This window comes from Mustela putorius, unplaced genomic scaffold, assembly GCF_011764305.1.
Source record: "Mustela putorius furo isolate JIRA1106 unplaced genomic scaffold, ASM1176430v1.1 tig00000145_pilon_pilon_pilon, whole genome shotgun sequence".
NCBI lineage: Eukaryota > Metazoa > Chordata > Mammalia > Carnivora > Mustelidae > Mustela > Mustela putorius.
The window spans coordinates 13,052,700-13,078,411 of NW_025421294.1; the positions used below are offsets into that span (position 1 = coordinate 13,052,700).

A 25,712-nucleotide genomic window follows, 5' to 3' on the forward strand; every position below is an offset into this window, starting at 1 on the left:
TGTTTGCTCCCCTCACATCTTTCTCTGTTGTGAACTCTACCAAACCTCAAGATGTGGGAAATCATGTGGGGGGTTTGAAGAGTCCCAGGACCTTCAGGCTCACTAGAAGTTGGTTCCTGGTAGGTCATGAAAGCCTTACTTAGTAGGGCTAATGAAGTTAGGTCTCCCAAACACCCAAGAACATCAGGGGTCTTTATTGCAACTTCTTTGTTCCTCTAGGTGAAGAGACAACTCTGTCCCTTGGAAATAAGGGATGTTTATCGAAGAGTCAACTCGGAGACCTCGTGGCCTTAGGTGTGGAATACTTTATCCTGCTTTCCAAAGCATGTCCCTGCATGCACTAAATTGGAGGAAATTCCTTCCAGAACTCAAGCCCAGAAGGCTGACAATGCTGTTGATGGCAGTATACTGAGTAAGTAAGAGAAGTTTAGGAGATGGAATGTGGGGTCCAGGATCCTCCTTGGAGGAAAGAGATGTGAGCTCCTTGGAGCCCTCTGGAGTAGTGCTTTGATGAACTGATGATAAATAGTGCCTCCTGCTGCAGGCCATACAAACAACTAAAGATCTGACCCCTTCCATGCCTTTAGTCACCTTTGGGAGTCATGCACAATTTGGAAAGCAGATTGAGGGCATCCTGGCTCCCAGCTGACCACTCCATTTGCAGCCTGGAGGTCTGGAGGCCTGAAGACCCCCCATCCCAAGACAACAGGCAGAGGTCCCCAAGTTCACAGAGCTAGTTCCTCTTCCCCTGGGTTTCTGTTCTCTGGGGGACTGCCCTTTCCAGAACTTTCCCTCTGTAGGCAGTTCTTTCCAGGGCTTTCAAGACTCCAAACCAAATCGTTTGGGGAGTGAAAAAGTGAAAGCACACATCTTAGAGCAGCAGGGACCAGCTGCTGGGTCAACTCTCCCCAAAACAGAACTTCCTGGGGAGTGACTGGAGCATCTCAAAATCCTCCAGCTGACCTCCTGCCCATGTTTTTAATTGTCTTTTTTAAAAAATGAAAATAAGATGTTATCACATGAAAAAGAAAAAAAAGAAGAAGAAGAAAGAGAGAGGAAAAGGAAAGAAATTAACTATTAAGGTTCTTTGTCTCCAGGGAAGTTTAGGGGGAAATTTTAGGAACTTTCTGCCTGCTTTTTATAGTATTTACCCGGCCGCCCTGCCAAGGGGAGGATGAGAACCTTTAGCGCCTGGTGCACCATTCAAAGCCCTGTGTGCTTAATAGGGTGACACAAATGTCTGTGTTTCTTTTTGCTTTTGACCACAGGCTGTAGGGAGGAGCCACCCCAGGGGACTGGCGGGGAGGGCCTTGCCAATTGGTTCCCTTTCCCCCCACCAAACTCGTTCCCAGCCTGGGCCGGAAGGGCCTATCTGCCGCCGCCGACCCGCGGAGGGGCCGGACAGGGGGTGGGGGTGGGGACGCGGACGCCTTTCCGCCGCCTGGCCGTCTTGGAGAGACTCGGAGCCCGAGCGATGCTAGCGTGGGCTCTGCCGGAATCACGCCCTGTGATGCTTTTGCCAAAGGAAGCTGGGAAGCCGGGGATGCGGGGGTGGGGTAGGCGATTCCCTGCCTCCTCCCACCCCTACCCCGCCGCTCTCCCTCCTCCCTCCCCTCTCTTTCTCCTCGGCCGAGGAACAGCTTTCGACCGAGGTCAGCTGGCTGCTTTTGTAGCTGTTTCCCAGGAAGGAAGAAGCGTTGTCTGCAGATCAGTTTATCAGCTGGCTTTCTTGTGCCGGAGCGCCGCCGTTTTCCGGGGACGGCTGCCACCCCCGTGATTCCCAGCCCGGGCTGCGGGTGGTGCGTGAGAGCCGGATAAATAGGCCATTGTGCGGCCGCTCAGAATCCAGGTTTCTTATCAAATTATCCACCATCAAGAATGAAATTCCGCCCCTGCTGCCTGTTATCTCAGCTTCTCTTTTCACTCTGCAATTACAGCCATTTCAGGATTTATGCCCCTCCCCCCCCGCCCCGAGTTTTGAAGGGAATATTCAGAGAGCAGTTTCCTTGTGCAGCTTGCTGTGAGGCAGAGACTTCGGGGGCGTGTCTCCTGACAGTGTTTCCGTGGGATTTTGGCTTGCAACCTTGAATTTAGCTTCTTTGGCTTTGATGTGTGATGTTTCTACTTGACACCCCAACTCAGGCACATCATTCAGCACCAACTGCAAATATTAGGGAGGTATTTCTGTAGGACTAAAGATGCAGAGTGTGTGTGTGTGTGTGTGTGTGTGTATGCGCGCGCACGTGCGCGCGCGCGGGGTTGGGGTGAGGAATTGAGGGTGGGGAGGGGGCACGCTTGATACCATTTAATTCTTTGTGAACACTAAAGACTTGCAAGGGAAACCACTAGTGGAAACTGGCCATCTGATGGAGGCTGTGAGGCAGTGTGGAGAGGGATGACATTGCGGTTTTAATGGTGTCAGTTTTGTATTATTCTGCTGCAGCAGCTGGCCTACTGTGGAGGAGTTGTATGTAGCTGGTGCTTGACGTAGGAAGTTGTCATTAGCAGCAAGGCTGGTTTTAGAGCCTCTGACCTGGGCCATTGCCCATGCTTAGGTTACTGGTCTGCTGTTACCATCCTGAGACGATTAATACGTTTTGGAGAGGATTCTGCATTTTCATTTTGTACTTGGATTTGCAAATTATATAGCTAGTCCTATTAATAGGAGCTCAGATTCATTTGAATAAGCTTGAATAATGATTTCAATAAGTTCCTAAGTTTCAATTTGACATAGTGGCCTGGCCTTAGTTGATAAACTGCTGAAACTGATTCTCGTACTTTTTGATATATCTGTGGGCAGTTATTCTGATGGATCAGACAGCATTCTACAAACTGAACTGGGTTCCCTGGCATCACATCTGCGGTGAGCTGCAATAGCCCACTGCCGGAATGAGAGCAAGCATCCGGGCAAGAATTGCTTCACTCTGCTAGCTCCTAGTCCTTTAGAAAGCTGAGGTTGTTCACTCCTCAAAGACCCAGATAGTTCTGTAGTAAGATGTTCATTTGTGCAGTTACCACCTCTCTTTCCGTTTATCCACTTCGAAATTCCTAGCTTCCACATCTGCAGGCCACAACTGGGTTGATAATGAACTCATCCCATCAAAAATCTTTCGTGTATTTAGCACTTAAATAACTCTTGGCAAATTACTCTGAATCTGGGACTTGGTGATCCTGACAGACAGAGGAGGGAAAAAGTAAAACAGTTCATAATAAATGAGCAAAATGCTATTTTTCTGGAAATAATTTGTGTAAGAAACAATTGCTTTGGCTTAATAAGACAATTTTTTCCTTCTAAAGAGTGTTCTTTCTTTTGTTTACTGTTTCATTCATTAATTTATGACTTGATTTTCTATTCACTCAACAAAGATTCTTTAGGATGTACTAGAGATTGTGGTAAAGTGATGAAAGAGAGGAGATTCAGAATAGCGGGGATATAAACAAGTAAACAAAGAGTACAATGACATGTTATAGGTGCTAAGATAGAGGTTATCTATTAGGATGCTTTAGGGCCAAAAGGAGTTAATAGGATTAGTTCTTTTGGTCATTTTTTATGAGTTCCCTGGCTATGACATTGTTCTTCATGAGCCCTATTATTATAATTATTATTGTTAATAGGTAACATTCATAAAGTGGTTGGTGTTCAGACACAGAGCTAAAAACATTACGTAGGTTTTTTCTCTTTTGTCTCAAAATATGATCAATTAGGTCCATGTAGGAACTCCATTGTATAGAAGCTTCTGAGCCCAGAATATGATATGGGTGTTCAATGTCACACAGGGCCTAAGAGGTAAAGTCACTATTTGATTCAGCTGTTCTCCTCCAGCGTGTGCCTTCTCAAGGAAGCCTGTGCTGCCCCAAGAGTCATGGCTGCAGCACCACGTGTAATCATGGTCTGAACAAAGTATTAGAAAAATGGACTCTACTATTTCTCAGGATGGCTTTTCTTTTCACAGTATATGCTGTAAGCGGCATCTCCAAAAGGGATTTTTTCCCCCTCCCCTCACTAGTAGGATCAGGCTTATTTGCTTCAACAAGTTATGGATGCCGGTGCTGCAAATGGCTCCCATGAAACCAGAGTAAATCCCTACGGTGGGGACTGGGCACAGACTGGTTTCCCATGGCTTCCTGTAGGAGATTTTGTGGATACTTTCATGCCTTCAAGGTAAAGGCTGAGTTCTTGTATACTCCCATGTCCCCACTCCTTAGTGGTCATGTTAGGTCAGTTTTAGACTTTTAATGTCACAAGTACGGAAGCCAGACTTTTGAGGCTCATTCCCAGAAACCCCTTTTAGCTCTCTGGTACTCGTGGCTTCTTGTAATGAAGACCACTTGGGTTTGAAGTTTTAGAAAATTTCCCCTAGTGTCACACACTTACACACAACACTACAGTAAGGAGAGAATGCTGGAGGGTGGCAGTTTGGAGCCAGGATGGGGCAGGGGGTAGGGCAACACTGATGAAGTGGCCAGGATAAGGTCAAGGAGCATTGGAGTGAGGGCAAGAACTAGAGTTCAGGTTTTGTACTTTCCTCTTTGCAAGGAACTGCAGCCTTGTAACACGAAACAGGATTAGCCTGGAGCAAAACAAAGCAAAACTGATATTTTCTTGAGGGAGGTTCTCTTGTTTTTTTGTTTTTTGTTTTTGTTTTTCTTCTCTGCTGGAATCTAGAGACAGACTCCTTGGCTGGGTGCTAAGTGTTTTCAATGGGGAGAGGCCCTATGTAAGCCAAATTCAGTTCCTCCCACCCTGGAATAGTTCCTTGCTCTGACCTTGACCTGGATGTTTAACAAAGCTGTGAAATGGAAGGCAAGACTAGAAAAGACCAGCGAACAGAGAAAGAAAAGAATCATTCATTGCTACATTGTGAAGAACTCAGGTGTCTGATTACCAGGCTCTTCACTGTTGTTTGGGCCACAGCAAATGGCAGGAGCAATCTTGGTAGGACTTTTTCAAAAGGAATATTTTTATTATTTGAGTAGAAATCATAAATAATCATTGTGGTAGAATCTGATCATATTTTTCATCCTATGATGCGGGTGAATATTAACCTCTAGTAGTCAAGTGGAAAATGTCAGATTTGGAGAGATAAGAAGCATAGTAAGTTGTATAAATAAAAACCCATATGTATCAAAACAGTTGTTTTAGAGACAATATGACACCTCTCTACCACCTGCGTGGGAATGGTTAGGTCACCAAGGCACTGTAGTATGTATCTTTGTTCCTTTACTCATTCATTGTCAGGAAGTTAATAGCTGTGGTGCTCTTTGTGCCTTGCACACAGAAGATACCAGCTCATCTGTCCTCAGAGAGCTTATGATGTCCAGGAAAGACCAAAAAGCACATGAACCTCGTACTCAGACATGTCAGAGGCTGCATGAAGGACTGATGGGGCTGGAAGCCCAGGGAACCCTCTCCCTGAGCTTCTTTGCTTTGGAGGAAGATAGCCAACAAGGGTAAGGTTTGTGCTCAGTACTCGGGGCTTGCTGGGGGTGAAGGAGGGAAAAAGAGGTCAAGTCAGTGACTGTTCTCCAGGGTCACCATATAGAGTAGAGATTAGTCCTATGGGAAGATGACTCTCTAGCTTCTAGGAAATATGGAAGGGAATCCTACTCTGCAGGTATGCCCAGGTCATGGTCAGGGTTTGATCCCAGGGAAGAACAGCCTGTCCATTAGAAAGAGTCACAGCCTGTGAAGCATATCCTAGATGATGGCTCCCAGGACATGGATCTTAGCATTGTCCATAGGACCAGGTAGCAGCAATAGAGGCAGTGGTAGTGAGGGGTGCCAGAAGAGCCCTCCTAAAGGAGGTCTAGAGGAGGAGTATGGGGAGCCTTCCTGAGGAACTGCTTGACTCGCTGTTGGGTGGCACTTGGAGGTGAGTTGAAACATGGGACAAACAGCAAGAAAGTTCGGATGACTGCAGTGTGGGGTACTTCCATCGTCCCCACAGTCTGGTGCAGCCCAGTAAAGGATTATATACAGACTTGAATTCAAAGCAGTATGAGAGAAACCTACGGTGGTCTTTGCAGAAACTAGATGAGTTAAGATCCCTTTCAGTTCAAATAGTTTATCATTTATGAAGCAGGAACTATAGAAAGTCATGGAAGAATGTATTCAAATGGTGTATCAGACATTGATCAATGATGGTGCTCTGTATATCCTCTCCACTTTATGCAGATCCTTTGGCCCTCCTTGAGGCTGGTTCTAGAGTCATATATTTTATCACAATTAAAAAACAAACAAAAGAATAAGCAATACTCTTTAATTATGAGTGTATACTATAAATTGATCTTAAAATTAAAATAACAGTACTGTCACAGAACTTAAGAAATGTTTACAGCTTCCATGTGGGGAATCACAAACATAGATCTTCTTAGTTTTCTTGAATGTTAATTTATTACTCTGAAGTTATGGAAAGAATTTTTGAAGTTAGTAGCACAACAATGTGACTGTACTTAACACTTACTGAGATGTACAATTAATGGTTAAGATGGTACATTTTATGTTATATACAGTTTACCACAACTAAAAAAAAAAGTTAAAAAAATACAAAATAAAACAAAACAACAAAGAAACTTTGCAGGCTCAGAAGTTTCACAACTATAGGGTCATGGAGAGAAAAAAAGATACCTAAATGTACTTGAGGACTCTGTATTGTTGCTCTGTGTATTTTAGGAAGTTAAGCATATGCCCTTGTCCCTGCCCTTTATTACATAATACAGCACCATACAATTTCCATATTTTTCATAGAAGTTAGAAGGTGCTTCGTTTTCTTTCATCACTGTGGTGGAGGCTGCTGGTACCCAGTGGTATCCAAGGTCCTCTCTTCTTGAATTTCCCACTCGTGGTGGTTCTTACTCCCTGTGCATCAGGGCAAAACAGGGCTGGGAGGAGACTAGTTCTCATCAGAGTCAGCATGCCTTACCGAAGACCAGGCACCTTTTCCAGAAGCTCTCTTTGCTTCTTTGCTGGCCAAATGGAGATGATTCCAAAGACTCAGAGGAAGGTGGAACTGTTAAGAAGGAATGAGCCTAGATCCCTAAATGACTGCATGGAACTTCACTGCAATCTTGCATGGGACTGTGACAGCAATGAGAGTAAACCTCTTGATTAAGCTGCTGAAATTTTACTCTTGTTAACATCTAGACTACTCTGAGTAACACAACCATAAAAGGTATTACAGAGACAGGATAGGATATACAGTGCTGTACATGTAAGCTGAGGAAAGGTCAGACAGAAAAAGGGAAATGGAAATGACAGGTTTAATGATTCCCAGGTGTAAGCGTTTCATGTTACTCATTAATCATGTGGCAAATATGTTTAAATAAACAGACAAGCAATTCCTGTTCAACAAATACATCAAGAGAAAGGGGTTTTGTTGAGGCTTGGATCAGAACGTTAATGTTTTCCTTTGGGCCTAGCACAGCAGTTGCAGCAGAGATCAGAAAGACTTCTCAGGGGAGGATGAAAATGCACCTCAAGGAGAGAGAGGAGCTCCCAGTGCAGAGTTCCTTCTTCCTTTGCCTTGCCTTGCCTTGCCTTGCCTTCCCTTTTTAAAAATGTATTTATTTTAGAGTCGGGGAAGGGTAGAGGGAGAGGAAAGAGAATCTCCAACAGACTCCCTGCTGAGTATAGAGCCCCACAGGGAGCTCGATCCCATGACATTGAGATCATGACCTGAGCCAAAATCAAGAGTCAGTTGCTTAACTGACCCAGCCACTCAGGCACCCCAGAGTTCCTTTCAGAATTTTTGTTCTTCCAGGTCTTGGACACTGGAGACTTTTTTCTAAAATGATGATGAATGCCTGTTGAGCCTGGCAGTACAGCCCAAGACAAACCATCACCCAGGCCCAAACTTGGAAGAAAGTCTTCACTTTGGGCCCCAGTATGGATCTTTGGACAGTGGTACTGTCAACCAGTTTATCCTTCTCAGAGTAGCATGACTTCTCAGCTTCATACCTGTGGTTCTTGGAGATTAGGAGGGTACATTTTTATGACCCTCTAATGAGTTCATATTCACTTAGAATATAATCCTGATCATGCCCTCCAAGGTTCTGCATGATCTGGCCTCTGTCCTTTTTCTATAACATCTTGGGTGCCTCACTCCCTTCCTTACCACACCTACCCTGATTTTTTGGTTCCTGAAAGATGCAAGCTCTTTCTCAAGGTCTTTTAACATGCTGTTTCCTGTGCCTAGAAACGCTCTCCTTCCAGATCTTGCTATTCTTAGTTCTCAGTTCCTTGATCTCAGCTTTGAATCCTTCTCCACAGTGGCCTACTCTGACCCACCCACCTAATCAGATCATCTTCGTGCCTATCTCAGACCCTCTCAGCCCACCTCTTCTTATTCCAGCCATTGTGGTAGCAACAGCCTTGTTCAGGTGTCACCTGATAGCTTCAGCTGCACTTGGCTTCTCTCAGTTTCGGCTCCAGGGTTCCAGAGACTTCAGCGTTTTTCTGATGCTGCAGTAGGACCTTCACACGTAAAGCCTAGGAGTGGATAGGAATGGACAACCCAGGACCAATAGAAGCTAATGGGCCAATGCTTCTTCCTTTTGTCATTTGGGTAGACAGTTTCGAGGAGCATTCTACACAGTTCCTTAGTGTCCCAGGAAGATCAACCCCATGGACCACAGAAGTGACCGACTTGAACCTCTACCCTAGTTTCATCTTTTCTTCCTTCCTTCTTTTCCTTTCCCTAGCCCTCACTTCACTTCTCCGGGGTCACTTCCCAAAATAAACTACTGGTCTTGTAATCCCTGGCCAAGCTTTCCGTGGAGAACTTATGTAAAGAGAGTCCTTTCCATTATTTAATATCTTAGGGTCTTAATTTTTTTTCATAGCCTTTATCACAACTTACATTAATTTTATTTCTACAATTATTCTTTGTTTTATGAAAGCCTAATTCTAAGCCTTTAGAATGTAAACTCCAAAGAAGAGGAACCTGGTCATTTTCAACTATTTGTATCCTTAGCAACTAGTGTGAAATGCTTATCATAGACACACCATCACTAAATATATATGAATAAACACATCTCAAAAATGCTACATTTAAGAATATTCTAAGCATTGAGAGACAATATAACATATGGGTTAGGAGCATACAGTCCAGAGTCAGACTTTCTTGGGTCTCCTCTTGCCTCTGCCATGTAAGTACCTCAGTGGCCTCAAGGCAGTACCAAACCAGGCTGGACAGCCCAGTTGATAAAATGGGACTAATAATAGTACCTAGCACATAGGAGTGTTAGGATTCTTTCTTTAATTTTCCCCTTTTTATAGTTATTGAGCAAAATTTAGACTTGCACACATACAAGGATCCATTTTATATCTTCCAAATTTGTCAGTCCTTTAGTTTTATTTTCCAAGTATGCCCGAGTTGAGTAATATAAATCAACCTAGTGACCCAGAGCTGAGAATCAGATTTAGGGGTGTGGTAGTATAAACATTACACATCTTTTGTTCCCCCTGAAAAGTGCTTTAAAACATATTTAGATTAATCAAAAGTAGATATAGACCAGTGCTAATGTGCAACATGTTAGTTTTCTCCATTTTTGGTCTTTTGCAGGGCCTACTTCCATGTGATTGTATTTTAAAATTGTAAGCTAGAACCACTACTGAAAGATAATCATGATCATATTTTCCTAAATGTTTTGTGGAATTGTAGTAACTTTTTTTTTTATAAAGATTTTATTTATTTATTTGACAGACAGAGATCACAAGTAGGCAGAGAGGCAGGCAGAGAGAGAGAGAAGAGGAAGCAGGCTCCCTGCAGAGCAGACAGCCTGATGCGGAGCTCGATCCCATGGACCCTGGGATCATGACCCGAGCCAAAGGCAGAGGCTTTAACCCACTGAGCCACCCAGGCACCCTTGTAGTAACTTTTAAAGCAATGATTAAATGTTACATTGAGAAATGCTGCTGGGGTGAGGGTTGGATGCCAATACTGTTATTAACATGTGCCTTGGATTGTCCACTCTCCTGCCTTCTCCCTTTCTAGCCTATCAGGGACAAGTCCTTTCTTTTCCAAGTAGAAAGAAAGAACTGTCCCATCAATATTGGCATTTTGTGGGTTACTCTGATAAGATAATTTGTGCCTACCTAGGAGAAGGAGAATGTCAGTGCCTTGGTTCCAGCAAGCTCCTCTCCTACAGAGTAACTCCAGAGAAAGAACAAAACCCAGAAAGCTTGGGTCATAAGCCTCCATTCAGGTGATTCTTAAGAACACTTCTTTCTTCCCCACAAGTGTTCCTTCAACTTGTGGGGAAAAGATGACAGACACAGTAGGTTTTAGTGCTGAAAGCTTCAATCCGAGACAAAGAGTCTGTGTGTCAGCACATGGAGGGAGGCAGAGACATGGACACCTGGATGTTGCTCTTGGGCTGCAGGACCACTCCTGTCATTGTTACTTGTGCCTCCCCACTTGCAAAGAGCATGCCCCACTCCTCTCCTGACTTCCCTTTTAACTTCCCCTTCTTCTTTTTTTTTTTTTTTAATATTTTATTTATTTATTTGACAGAGAGAGATCACAAGCAGGCAGAGAGGCAGGCAGAGAGAGAGGGAGAAGCAGGCTCCCCACTGAGCAGAGAGCCTGATGCGGGGCTCGATCCCAGGACTCTGAGATCATGACCTGAGCCGAAGGCAGAGGCTTAACCCACTGAGCCACGCAGGTGCCCCTAACTTCCCTTTCTTACTGATCCCAACCTGCAAGGACCAAGACAGGTGGCCAGGCCCTATGGGTCAGAGGTGGGTAAGGCAGGTGGCAAGGCAGCATGATAAGGCAATATGAGGGTGGTGGAGAGAAAGGGATTGTGTCTCAGGACTTTCCCTCTCACGTGGCGTTGCAGTGTTCCATCATAAAGTACAGGTATAGAACAGGGAGACCAGAAAGTATTGTGGAATGTTGAAGAGAAGAGAGCTGGGCCCTGACTTTGCTGCTGGCTAGGGTGTGATCTTCTCTTTGAGCCTGTTTCCTGGAGATTGGACAGATGGTTTTCTAACCTGGACAGCTCATGATTCTCCGTCAGCAGGTTTTTAGCCTCTACTTTGTATGGTCTGGTTCTGCCCATATCTCACTCTCAGATGGTCCTTGACCCTACAGAAGTCAGCAGGGATGCTTATGCAGTGGCTCTTGCAACAGGAATCGGATTTTAGATGCTACTATTTTTCAAGCATATCAAAGTAATATTTTTAGTTTGTTTTTTAGTTGTTTACTTAACCTAGAGGAATATGCTATGGAGTTGCACATAGCCTGAGACATGGTATGTGGTAAGGATGGTTGAGCTCCATAAAATTGGTAAGATCTCCTGAAGTTATATATGTGTGTACATATTCATATATGTGTGTGTTTGAATATGTATACACATACATGTGCTTGTGAGAGAGAGAGTGGTTTTAAATAACATCACTTTTTCAGAAGTTTCTTCATGCTCTTCCATGTGATTTCAACACAATTTTGTTATATTCTCTTTATCGCCATTATTTTCTTGCCTCGTTCCATATTGCTGCTCAAAGCAGAATTTTAAGAACACCTTGAGGTGTTTTTAAATTAAGTCAGTAAACAGCTTTAGTCGACACCTCCAGCGTGTCACAGTGACACAAGCCAACAAAAACAGGGAGTAGGAGGTTTGCTGACAGTTCTGGGCGCTGAGACCTCAGGACTGGTTTGGTAAGTCAGACTCAAAATCAAGCAGTGACTTGTGGAGGAGCCAAAGAAGACTCAATCATGTTGTCTCTTGTACCAGCTACCCGTACAAGGAAAGGAAATTCTAGAAGAGGCTGAGCCTTTCTTTACTCAAAGCAAGAGAAGAAACATGCACAACCGGGGCGGGAAAGCAGGTATACAGATGCTAACTCAGCACCTCCTATATAAGCTCCTAGTGTTGTGGCAGGGCTGGTTCCACATATCTTCTTTTGTGTTTGGTGTCTGGGAGCTGTAACTAAAGCTCCAGCATTATTCTCTGTGTTAATTAGGATATGGATTTGGGCCATTGTAATGACAAGATTCCTAAACACAGTGGCTTAAATAAGAGAAGAGAGTTTCTTTCTTACCTGGAAGCTCAGGTATCCTGTCCAGAGTTGGCTGGTACTTTATGATGTTGGGGATAAAGTGTCTTGTTCCCCTAAATGTTCTTCTGTTATCTTGTTTAAAAATGAAGTTGTTCCATAGCCGTACAGTAAATCTTAAGCATCTAAGACAGTTTGTAGAAAAACAAAGGGAGTAGAGAAGGTCAAGCATGCATTGCAGTGGGTATTGGTAGTATGGTATAGCAGTTACATGGAGGCTTACTGCATGGTTTATAATTTTTCCTCTGCCACTTGCTAGCCACTGAGCTTGGGCAGTTACTTAACCTCTCTGTGCCTAATCTATAAAAAGATGATAATAGTACCTACCTTGTCTTGCTATCGGCTTACATGTATAAATGAGTTAATACATGCACAGTGCTTAGAACAACACCTAGACCATAATTATAACCAATAGCAGACACTGTTGATGCCTTACCCATGTTCATACTTACCACTTTGTAAACTCCAGATAATTTTATACTGTATGATGGTTTTATACTGTGCAAATTTGTGACTGTCTATCTCCAGGCTTTCTTTGGTCTCTTAGGGTATACTCTGCTGCAAGCAAGGCAGACCCTACATGCTTAGAAGTTGGAAGATAGCAAGGAGGTTGAATGGTCCTCAACAGCTTTCTCATTCCTTGGGTGCAACAACTCTGAGGTATTTTCCTATCACCTCACAGAAATCCCAGGACAATTGAGACCTGACTCCTCACACTAGCGACCTGCTCATTGGCATATTCTGTATTGCTTCCTTGCTTTCCATTGGTTATTTTCCCACTCTCCTGATCTTCCTGACATTACCACTCGAATTAACTACTCTTCAGGATAAGCCTTTAGGAAACCCCAACTAAGATACTTGCCCTTTACTATATATACTTCTGTCCAATTACAATGGTCTTAGGTTGAACTCTGATCCTTTTCATGCACCTCCATCTCCTGATATCCCTCTTCTTACTTTAACAATTACGTCTGCACCAGATTGAGACACAGGCAGACTCCTCTGTCCTTCAACCACGGTCTTCCCCTTGCCTTACACTGACATATATAGAATCTCATGAAAACCAGGCTACAAAGGAAATGGAATGTTGTGGCAAAGAATATTTAATATCTTTGGGGCTGGCTGTCCTGCCTAACTTCCTTCAGGCTTGTTCTCATTTCTCTTGGGATCTGCACATATGGCATATTGCTTAGATCCATGCCTGGGTTATGATTGCTCATTAAATCTGAGACATGGGGGGTAGACCCAGGTACACAGCTCTACATCCTGTTGTGATGGATAAGCATTCTCTTTCCATTTCCTCCCTGGGGCACGGAGAGGATGGAAGTGTTTTTCATGAAGACAGGAAATATCTTCACTTTGCTTTGTGAACTAGATGGAATTATCCTAGAAAAGCAATCCCACTGGAGTGAGGAGAGAAGGTATGTGGGCTGGGTTTTCAACTGAATGATGAAACAATAGTGCTCTCTGTGGCCACACCCTATTATTTTACATATGTTGTTGGGACCAGGACAACCTGGAGAGATAAAATTAATGTTGCCTTTTTAAAAATATGCTATCATTTCACCTACATTTATGTAAGACCCAGTTCCAAGAGTCCCAAAGACAACACAGATAATCCTCATTTTGTAGGATTCAGTATACGTGCATTTCAGTCACTACAGTTCAGTTACTTTAGTAAAATAAAAGCAGCCCCCTCCAACAACACAGTTAAAATTTCAGTTACCGTGGCATATCAACTGTGAGTAGTGACAAAGATTATGAACTTAGCTGCTAATTGGTCAGTATACAAATCACTTCTTAAATATGTGCGTTATGATTAGTTATTTACCAATTATGTCACTTCTTTCAAACTCAGCTGGTGCTTGGTCATTGTGCATCTGTTACTCAATTTACCCACAGACAGCAAACTGTATTTTTGTGTTGCCTTCTTGTCTTCAGTGATAACCCGTGTGACAATTTACAAGATAATCAGTGAAATGAATTGGCTAACAAAAATGGAAAAGAAAAAAGAAAGGAAAAGTGTTAAGGTAGGAAGTAAAATTCAAATTGAATGTAAATGGATTTTAGGAAATATAAGTGAGTCTGGGAAGGTTAACCTTGGAGCCATTTTAAAGATTCAAGATAGGCAGCCAAAGGAACTTAGTAGACGTGACCTTACCACCATAAATGAAGAAAATTATAAAACAATGAAGATGTCCAAGAGGACATGATGCCAGCAAAAAATAATCATATCAAAGAGGCACATAGATATTTCACAGCATTAAAAGTGCAAAGCACAACATGGTGAAGCTGACCCAAATTTAGAAAGGAGACCAACAATTTACCAAGGCATGGAAAAAGTACTTGCTCTGTGTTGTAAGTTATATGACAAGAAGGCAGGCACTACTCTAATTACCCTAGATAAATTTTTATAAGAAATAAAAATACTTTAATTCTCAATATTTCCAATTAATTAAATTACAGTGTGCTAAATATTTGTTTTACTATTTTTTCATTTCCCTATACATTTATAACTGACAGTGAGAGTGTTTTTAATATTTTGACAAAAATTTCTAAAGGTCATGGACCAATTATAATTTTCTCCAGTGTTTCTTAAGATCATTTTGCACAGTTTCAGTCTGCATGTCATTTTTACAATACTGCATAACAGTGCAAGGACTGCCTGTACTTCGGGTTTTATCTTTTTTATTAGGAATGTGAAAACCACGTGGGCTTTAGATCCTGTGTGCCTGGGTTCACAGCCTTCCTCTAACACTGAACTACTTGCTGTCTGCTGCTGGTGTTTTCAAATAAACCAACCTATCTGAGATTTAGTGTTCTTATTTGAAAAACAGAAATAATTATATTTACCACATAGAGTTCTTGATGCCAGAGAGGAGAAGTCCTCTGGAAATACTCTTGACATTTAGGAAACATTCAATAAATAAGTTTCAAGAAAGTGGAGACCCTGTCTCTTTTCTTCATTGTAGTATCCCTGGCGCTTAGAACAAAGCTTTACATGGAATAGTTGCTCAATAAATATTTGGTGTGTAAAAGATTGAAGAGTCACATTTAGTATTCAAAACATTTAGTGACTTGTTTGTCTTCTTGTTTTCTTACTTTCTGGATGCTGTACAGCTTCAGAGAGTTGAAGAAATCATGAGACCCAGTTCTACTGAGAACACAGGAGGTTTGTTATTGACCTGTGATACTGTCTTTCTCTTACGGTCATTTCTGCCTTGTTTTTCCCTGCCTGTTTTGTTGAGGTGCACTCAGCAAGGTTAACATTTTTCATGTAAGTAAGGAAATCATACATTAAGGAAAATCATACATTAAGGAAAAACATTAAGGCTTTAAACATGAGAAAGGAAAAGAACAATTTGCAAATCAACTTAAGAAATATTTGGAAAACTGCAACTGCACTAGTAATCAAGGAAATAGAAGTCAAAACCAGAAGTTGTTCTCTTTGTGATCACATTTTCACAGATTCCCAGGGTGATGAAAGCAGAGAGTAGTTAGAGTGCAGACCCTCTTCTCAACTGCTTTTTGCTTGTGAGCATTGCTATAACCCTTTTAGAAAGCAACTAGGACCCAAGGATCATTGGCCGTTGACTTAGTAATTCTACTTCTGGAAATTGATCCCAAGAATTCAATGCAGATGAAACTTTAACATGAAGATTTTAATCACAGCGCTATTTGTAGGAGTGGAGATGGGAAACCACATGTATGTTTGACAGTGGGAATTGTTAAAGTGGAAGAGGGTATATGCACTTTCTATTCTGCAGTGTATGTCTGTAAAGTGTTTGGGTATAAAGAGTATATGTCTGCAAATGTGACAGACCATTGTATATAAAAAATATTTTTAATTACATGTAAAATCCAAATAACTGATACCGTAATGCCCCCTTGAAAGAAAATATTCCAAATGTGAATAGTGACCATTTATTATGGTTCCACCGTATTCCAGAGGCTTTGAATACTTTGAATATTTTGTCTCTGGATTCTCATAACAATCCTGCAACATAGATATTGTTGTGCCTGTTTTACAGATGATCATATGAGACTGAGAGAGCCAGGTAGCTTTTCTGATGCCCCAGCTAGTTGTGTACATCTGCCTGCCAGTAAAACCTGCCCTTTCAGGCTCAACACGCCCTTTTCCTCGGTTCAGAGTTTGTTCTGTTCTGTTCTGGTTTTTAATTACGAGAAAAAAAATTTTAAATTTCTCTGTTTTTATGTTTATTTAGAAGCATAGATGATTTTAATAATGATCATAAACCTGGCTAAAAGGAAACAGTGCAACCTTCCTAAGTTGTTTATTCACTGAGCATCCATTGCTACCAAATAAAGAACCCCTATCCCTGCTCATTGGATAGGGCTCTATACTGAAATCTGTGTGTGCGAGCAGACTACATGTATCAAACCTTTTGAAGTTCTAAAAGGCAACATGCTCAAGTTTTAAGTGCTTGTATCCAACTTCTTACATAAAAGTTTTTATCTACTTATTTTACTATCATTATTATTTTAAATCTTAAAAGAGCTAAAAACCTTCAATAAAATTCATGCTTCCTCAGTCACAGATTTAGTATCTTAGTTAAAAAATGGGGCCAGGAGTGAGGGGTGGTCATTGTTTTGCATGGTTGATATGGAAAATGTAGCACACATCCAGCATTCTTTGGGAAAGGAAGTAGAAGCTTCCCTATCAGATGTTTTGGAAAGAAGGTAACTGCGGAATAGGCTGGAAGTGCCAATCGGGAGCTTTCCAAAAGTACTTCCATTGATTCTTGTTGAATATTCATGGACTTGAAACTTTCTGCCTCTGATTGTCCTTTCTCTGAGTCTGGCAGGCTGCAGCCAACGGTTTTCTGGTTGTTTTCCTGAGGATTTGGTGGTGGTGTTTTTGCTGCACATTGCATTGTGTGAGTGAGTGAGTGAGCCAGTGAGTGAGTGTTGTGTGTATGTTAGAGCACAGCCAGATCTTGGGCATTTATAGAGCATTGCCTTCAGGGGCTGTTTACTCTGGACCCTCTCCAGGATACCAGACTTGTTCTAGATGATTCCTCCTGACAAAAGGACAAGGCTTGGCTCATCCTCAAAGATTATTCAGATTATGCACCTTGCCCATTTATTTGCGTTTTGCTCTAGGGGGTATCCTGCAAGACCCCAGAAGAACTTAGAAGATGCATACATTTTGCTTTCCCTGCACCCAAAGAGAGCCTCCTGAGCAGCTTCTAAGGAAGCAAGTAGAAATGTTTGGCTGGGGCAGCTCCAGCTTGACCTTCCTACAAAGTTCAAAAGGTTATTTGGTCAGTGACTCCCTCCTGCAACCTGCTTGCGTGCAGCCACAGATTGAACTGCAGGACTGTCTGCCACAAAGATCATTTAAAGGAAGGTGCCTTCAGAGTGCAGTGCATTGTGGGGAACTTGCTAAAAAGAAGTGATCTTTTTCTTCTTAGAGAGGGAACAAATGTGGCAAGGAGTCAAAACATCAATTAAAATATACAATTGGCTCCATTTACATGACAAGCTTTGAGTCCTGCCTTAGTCACTGAACAGTAGCTTTCTCTGGGGCTCGGGAAGCTTCAGGCTGGCCTACTGGAGACTGCTTGGTCCTTTCTCTCTCAGCAGTAATAACATTCACGGTGATGTACATCCCACCAACACCATTCAGCCCTGGAGGAAGTTTAGTTTGGCTGATTTAAACTTAAAAAAAGGGAAAGGAAACTTTTTCCCCCGTGCTTTTCTTCTAGATTAGGCTGCAGTTTTGAATTAGTTGTTGTAATCACCTGTACTTATTTTTTTTCTAAAGATTTTATTTATTTATTTGACAGAGAGAGATCACAAGTAGATGGAGAGGCAGGCAGAGAGAGAGAGAAAGGGAAGCAGGCTCCCTGCTGAGCAGAGAGCCTGATGTGGGGCTCGATCCTAGGACCCTGAGATCATGACCTGAGCCGAAGGCAGAGGCTTAACCCACCGAGCCACCCAGGTGCCCCTCACCTGTACTTATTTATATGTTGAAAAGGCAGTGTCAGGTGTGGATCATAACTTGGCCAGCGCTGGTAAGATCACAGATGAGGTGGGAGATGATTGTAAATTGTTTCCATGAGTGCTGTTACTTATTTTCTTTTTGAACCCTTTTTCTCTGTATAGTATTTGGTGTATATGCAGGAATATGGTCAATTTTACAAACTTTATGTAAAGAAGATAGTTTTCAGAGAAACTGGAAAAACTGTATGTAACAATAAAGGGATGGATGCATTCAAGAATGGCAAGAGTTTGCAAACTTTCTTTATAGGGCCTGATAGCATAATTTTAAGATTGTGGGCCATTTGATCTCCATCACAACTGCTCAGTTTTATTATTATAGTGCAGAAGACGATAGCAGTCTATGAGTGAGACTGTGTTCCAATAAACTTTATTTATGAAGCCAGGAAGTAGTTTTCAGGCCCACTGTTTGCGATTTTCTTAATTATGGTGTAATCCGTTTCATTCATGCATCTGGTATCTTGCTTTCAGCTGAACGTAAGGAAAAGCCCAACTAAAGATAGCTTAAAATACACATTATCTTGAGTAAGAAGAAACCTCATCATAGGAAAGTCCCCAGGGCTGGTTAAGTAAAGCAGTTTGATGATGTTATCAAAGGCCCAAGATTTTTTTTCTCTTTCTACTCTCCCACCTTTGGCTCATTGGCTTATTCTCAGGCTGACCTGCTTCATAGTCAAAAGATGGCTGCCACAGTTCTAATGTTATAAGTGGAGGGAACAACATCCAGTAGAAAAATTAGACTTTTTCTTTTTTTTTTAAGATTTTATTTATTTATTTGACAGAGAGAGATCACAAGTAGGCAGAGAGGCAGAGAGAGAGAGGAGGAAGCAGGCTCCCCGCTGAGCAGAGAGCCTGATGTGGGACTCGATCTCAGGACCCTGAGATCATGACCTGAGCCAAAGGCAGCGGCTTAACCCACTGAGCCACCCAGGTGCCTCCCCCCATCTTTTTTTCTAAGAGCAAGAAAATCTTTCCAAGAAGAGCCTTCCATTTCATAGACCATGTCTTATTGACCAGAACTGGGACATAACATTTCAAGAAGGATTTGGAGTAGGTCACTGTGTTAGTTGTCTGAAGCTCTTACGACATCAAACTCAGTGATATAAAACAATAGAAATTTATTCCGTCACAGTTTTGGAGTCCACAAGTCCACAATCAGTATCACTAGGCTGAAATTAAGGCATTGATAGGGCTGTGCTCTCTCTGGAGGTTCTAGGGGGGAATCCATTCCTTGTCTCTTCCATTCGGTGGCTGTTGACATTCCTTGGCATGTGGCTACCTCAGTTGCGTCTTCAGCGGTCTCCGCTCTATTTTCATATCACCTTCTCCCTTGTGTACCTATGTGAAATCTCCTTTTGCCTCTCTTTCTCTCTTTTAATGTGAAACTTTTTTTCTTTTTTAAGATTTTATTTATTTATTTGACAGACAGAGATCACAAGTAGGCAGAGAGGCAGGCAGAGAGAGGGGAAGGCAAGCAGGCTCCCTGCTGAGCAGAGAGCCCAATGTGGGGCTCGATCCCAGGACACTGAGATCATGACCCAAGCCAAAGGCAGAGGTTTTAACCCTCTGAGCCACCCAGGCGCTCCTAAAGTGGAACTTTTCAAATTCGCTTTGTGCGGGACCATACTGTCTTCTCTGTGGTAGTCCATTTTTGGCTTGTGTGCTGTGGAAGCTCTCTCTCTTACAAGGATGCTGATGATGGCAATTAGGGCCACCCAGATAATTCAGCGGGATCCTTAACTTAAACACATCTGGAAAGACCCATTTTCCAAATAAGGTGACATTTACAGGTCCAAGGGTTAGGACCTGATAGCTTTGGGGTCCACTTTTCAAACTGCCTCAGTCATGGAGAGCTTTGTCAATGTAAAAAACATTGCCACTGCCTGAAAGACAGCCATCATGCCAGTTACCAGTAAGAGAGAACTACCTTGACTATTCTGTATTAATGAAGATTTACTTACATGAAATAAGGGAGGTGTGGACCAAAAACTACTGGATTCAGCCAGCAGGGAAAATCTGGAGTAGGACTATTAGGTAAACAGCAGTATCTGATATAGCATATGTGTTTGGCTATTGTTGTATTGAAACTTACAATGACTTAAGAAAATAATGTGTATACAATAAGGTAGGAAAAAACTTTTATCTATAGTGTGGTCACAACACAGGAAAATACTCTTGAGCATAAAAAAAAGATGAAGAGATAATAGAAATAATACACTAAAATATCACTATTGGTTGGGGTGCCTGGCCTGTTCTGTTGGAAGAGCATGTGACTCTTGATTTTAGGGTCTTGAGTTCAAGCCCCACATTGGAAGTAGAGATGGCTAAAAAAATAAATAAACTCTCTCTCTCTCTCTCTTTTTTTTTTTAAAAGATTCTATTTATTTATTTATTTGACAGAGAGAGAGATAGTGAGAGCAGGAACACCAGCAGGGGAGTGGGAGAGGAAAAGCAGGCTTCCCGCTGAGCAGGGAGCCTGACGCAGGGCCGGATCCCAGGACCCTGAGATCATGACCTGAGCTGAAGGCAGATGCTTAACAACTGAGCCACCCAGGGGCCCCTAAATAAACTTAAAAAGAAATAAATCGTTAAAAAAATTACTGGAGGTTGTGTAGAGTTAGTGGGAATATGGATGACTAATTTTTTTCCTCTCCTTATTTGTAATTTCTAAAATCTTAATAAAAAGTATATATATATATATATATATATATATATTGCTTAAATTAAAAATACATTTTAATAATAAACCAATAGCATTATATCATTAGATTATAATACTGGGTTTAAAAAAATATTTCCATTTATTTTGTATCATTTCACTTAATTTATCTCTTGTTTTACTGTATCATGAAATTATGCAGAATATCCACAGATTCTGCCCAAATTTTTCTGTTTTCACAGAGACCCAAACCCCTCACCTATGTTGTCACTAGCTATCTTTCTGAAACACAGGTTGTGACATCCACTATGCTTCTTATCAAAACATTTAATGTCTCTCTCTTGCTTTAGAAAATTTTTCCTTCTTTTCTTTTCTTTCTTTCTTTCTTTCTTTCTTTTTCTTTCTTTTTTCTCTTCCCTCCCTTCCTGTTCCCTCCTCACCCTTCTCTTCCCTTCTCTTCTTTTTCTTGGCTCTCATCGTTCTCTAAGACCTCGTTCACATCCTTTTTCAAAGTCCCTGACACTGGATACCCACAACGTTCAGCCCTGTGCCTCTTGCACCCATCTTGGCCCATGCCATGCCCTTTCATGCTCTTCCCCAAGCAGGTCTCTAAGTCTGTGCTCCCAGATGGAGGGGAAACATCCATTTCCACCTGAAAACTTACTGGAAATGCAAATTCTCAGGCCCCACCACACACCTACTCAATCAGAAACTCTAAGAGTGAGCCTATGTATTGATGCCTGTCTTAACAAGCCTTCTAGGTAATTTTGAAGTGTGCTAGAGTTTGAAAGCCCCTGGGCTACCTCTCTTTGTCCTACTTTTTTCATTATTGCATTCATGTATTTGTGGCAATCATCATTGCTAGAATAGCCACTGTATTATTCTTCCTAGAGAATTAATTTGTAAACCAATTATACAAGCATGTATAATGCCAGCCGTTAGCCTTCCAATGAATAACATAGCTGTATTACCTATATTCCTATGATTTCCTTGCTATCTCAGTCATTTTTTCTTTAAGTAAACTGTTCTTGTCCAGTTTTTAGGTATTTTATCTATACAAGTCAATAAACCTGCGCAATAATGAACATCCCTTCTTTATGACCCACTAGATCACTTATTCTAAAGTCTAAATGCCTGCTTTGAGCCCACTATTGCCCATGATTCAAAGCCATTCCTTCAGCTGTGGTCCATTGAATAGGCCTGGTAACACATGGCCATCCTTCTGTTTCTTCTCTCTTCCTCAGCTAAACCAAAAATATACACAAAATAATCATGGCCAGTGTGTCTAGACACTTAAGAGAGCTCCTCCCCTTCATTTGTAGTTTTATAATCACAGGCAATTCATCTTTTCTCAGAGTCTTGAATTCATCATTGGTAGAAGTAGATATGGTAAGGTTTTTCCCTTTTGCACACATGGACTCTCATGTGCTGGAATTTATGTGATTCTACAGAGCTCTATCATGAGGGAAGACACAGGTCCTATTTTTTTGTCCTCTGGCATCTGAAGAAAGTGTGTTTTGACCTCTGATCAGCACCTAACCCCATGCCTGGCACATAGTAAGGGTTTAATAAAAAATTATTGGATAAATAGAAGAAATAATGGAAAGAACAATGGAAGGATAGAAAGGAGAAAGGAAGAGAAGAGAAGGAGAAGGGATTGAGAGAGGGAGGAATGAGAAGAGGAAGGGGAGGAAAAGTGGTGTAGGGAGAGAGGAGCAATGGAGATGGCCAAGTATAAATCAGACCTAGCTCTGGATGTGGCGAAGTACTTCAGAGAAACAGATAGCACTGGAATTCTAATACCTATCCTGAGCTAGAGAGGGGGGGGGGGGGCTTTAACAGTAAATTAACTATTCAATTTCGTTTCTTCCCTAGAGGATATTTTCAGCAGTTCCTCCCAGGTGTAAAGGGCAAGGCTTCTCAGAGAGTCTGAGAAAAGGGCTTTGTGAACGGTAGAGCAAGAATGCAAATGGTGATTAACTAAGATACCGCAAGCAAGGGCAAGTCTCCTGAGCAGTCTCAGGAGAGACTCTTTTGCCTTCTTTTTGTCATTTGAGTTCTCAAAATTATCCTCAGTTTAGACCAAATCAACCTCAAATGTCTATGATTAAAATTTCCACTCTGAAAATCTGAGCAATTTAGGAATTGTAGGAACTGGACCATCTGGAGATAATTTATAAATAACACTCTCATTTCAAATCGCCCGTCTTCCCAAAGAGTCCTCTGTCCTGTCAATGGGACTGCTGCCAAGGCCCAAACTGCTAAATTGGGCCAGTGACACTAAAGTTGCTGGTGGGAGCTTCTTATCTCTGATTCGTCCAAGAATTTGGGACAGTTCATTGAAACATATATTTTTCCTCATGTAAAATGTAGGCTAAAAGTTACTGACTGTTTTTAGGTTGGGAAAGGTTTTCAGGATTTTAATGCATGTGATTTACTCAACTTTTACTTTGTCTATTCCTAACATAAACAAAACTCAAATCAAATACTAAATAGAATCCAGAATATCCTGGATACATGGTAAGGTTTGGGGGGCATTAAAAAATGACTAAGCCCTCTGTTTCTTTTTCATTAAATTCTGTTGACATAAAAGAGAGCCATTAATACCATCTCTTTTTCCTCTTTTCTTTCAGGTCAGCACAACCTTACCCACCGCAATGTGTTTCTGAAGTGCAGGTCCAGCAGCTGTGTTAAACTATACACTTGATGCTTTATGGGACCAAGGCAGATTAGATCATGCAGAGATGACCAGCCTGGGTAATGATCCCTTAAACCATATGTCTATGGAGTTGTCATATCACAGGGATTATGTTGTGTCTGTGCCCTGATTATTGCTCAGGGAGAGGCAAAGTTTAAAAATGATCATGTTCAAAGAAAGCCCTACAACCTGTGATCTCTGGGATCCCACCAGGTCCCACATCCCATACTCCAAATACACACATATAGACCTTCCTTGCTCCTAGCTGGGGGCTCTGAATTCATACATATGCCTTTAGCCAGGCTGTGTGGATTGAGGGGTCTTTGAATTGCTTCTCTACTAAAGGCAGTTGACAAAATTGATGAACCTGGTATAGGAGAGCATCATATATTGAACACATTGCATGAGAAACAAGAAATTTATAAAAGAGGACTTTCCTGGAGTTGGGGTGAAAACTATTTTCATTTGGGCAATATATTGTATAACATGCCAGGATGTGCCATTTCTAACCTAATGTGTATGGTGTACACGTAGAGACAGAACATATAACCATTTCTGAGAACACTGTTTGGCCAGAAAATCATTCAAAAAGGTAGTTTCATGAAGGGACTCTCTTCTTTTTTTCTCTGGGTCCCACAGAATTATTCTTTGCGTGGCCTTCACACCTTCCCTTTGTTCCCCTGACATTTTGTAGCATTGGTTTTCAAATGGATAAAGTTCCCATGGATGTATATCAGCATTTCTAGGAGGAAATGTATGTATACTTTGAAAAAAAAAAAGGTGTTTCATATTATCATAGAATTTCTTAACTTGGGAACCAATATAAGTCTGCTATTCTTGTAACGTAAGCAAACAGAGTAAAGGTTGACAAATTCTCATAGCTGGAGGGAGTCTACATCAGTGAGTAAGCCTTCTAAGGGAGCACCTGATAGGAGCAGGGTCTCATTTCCTTAGGAGGGTAATGTCAAGATTTTCCTGGGTGGTCAAGCATAGCATTTTTGTTTATACAAGAGGAAATGGATTTTTTTCTTAGAGGTTCAAAACACTTCTGGGCAAAACTAATAATAGGAGATGCCTGTATCTCTCCTATAGGATGAACTGAGACAGGAGTCTTGCTGCTAAGGTAGGAGCAGAATACTCAGGACCCATGTGAGAGGATCCAGAAGAGAAAGGTCAGTGTTGTGTGTGAAGACAGCCATGGCTTCAACAATACAGACATTGCTTTCATTGCATGAATGTAGTTGTCCTTGGGAAATGGAAAGAGGAAGAGGATTGAGGACAGTGAGCCCAGAAGGAACCTCAGAATGGGGTTCCTAGGACCTTCGGAGCTGGCAGCCATGAGGCTGCAGTAGCTTTTGTCAAGAAACATTTGTGATGATGTGGGAAGGGATGGGGGACGAGGATGCTTCCTAATCCCCACTACTGGTGCCCTGGGTAGGGGATGGGGGCACAGGCCCCATCTGAACAAGCAAACAGCAGAGTTGGTTCCTGGAACTCTTAGCAGAGAGGGAGCTCTCTGTAGGTGACTTCATGATGTCTATTTTGCAGGGCCTTCTGAACCTGCCCACGCATGCTAGTCCCATAGTCTTCATGAGCAGTAGTTCTGGGGAACAAAAAGAGTGAGTTGAATAAGAGTGGTAACACAGGAAACAGTCTCAGAATCATAGCAAGGCAGAGCTAACAAGTGAGTTTTAACAGTGAAAGGAAGAGAAAGCCTAGTGAGTATTGCCAAATGTAACAAAAATCTCCACATCCTCACAACTGATGATGGGAAAAGTGAGAACTACTGAACATAATTTTGGTGGAGAGATGGAAGGACCCTGTGCTGATGAGAGGTTATGACCTTCCTGTTGTGCTATGGAGGGATAGGAAGCAGGACCAAGGAATACAAGAGGTAAAAAAGGATGATGGGCACCACTGGCACAGAAACCATTAGAGGTCCTGCCTGAGCCATCCCGAGGCCTTACAAGAGAAAGAAAAAGGATTTGGGAGAATTGCAGTCCAGAGAATTCCCTGGTGGGAGCTCAGCACTTAAGACTCCTAGATTATGGTCTCAAAAGCTGATGTACAAGAGGCCTGCAGAAGGAGATAAGTACATAAAATGGGGGAGAAACCCCAAAGGATCCCAAGACTCTGGGGACAGGTTGGACAAGGAAAGATGTCCCTTCACTGCTAGGGGATCCAACAAGAAGTATATTCTCCAAAGATTTAGGGTATTGCTAAGGTGGCACAGAGTAATCAGACCTCTTCATTTTAAGGAAAACTGAGCC

General features: G+C 42.0%; 1 long non-coding RNA gene across 1 annotated transcript; it reads left to right on the plus strand.

Annotated features, from left to right (window-relative positions):
- The first annotated feature begins 226 nt into the window (after nucleotides 1–226).
- Nucleotides 227–25,408, plus strand: LOC101690327. The gene is made up of 3 exons (XR_198898.3): nucleotides 227–412; nucleotides 23,378–23,501; nucleotides 24,535–25,408. It is a non-coding gene; the product is annotated as an uncharacterized LOC101690327 (long non-coding RNA).
- Nucleotides 25,409–25,712: the final 304 nt, after the last annotated feature.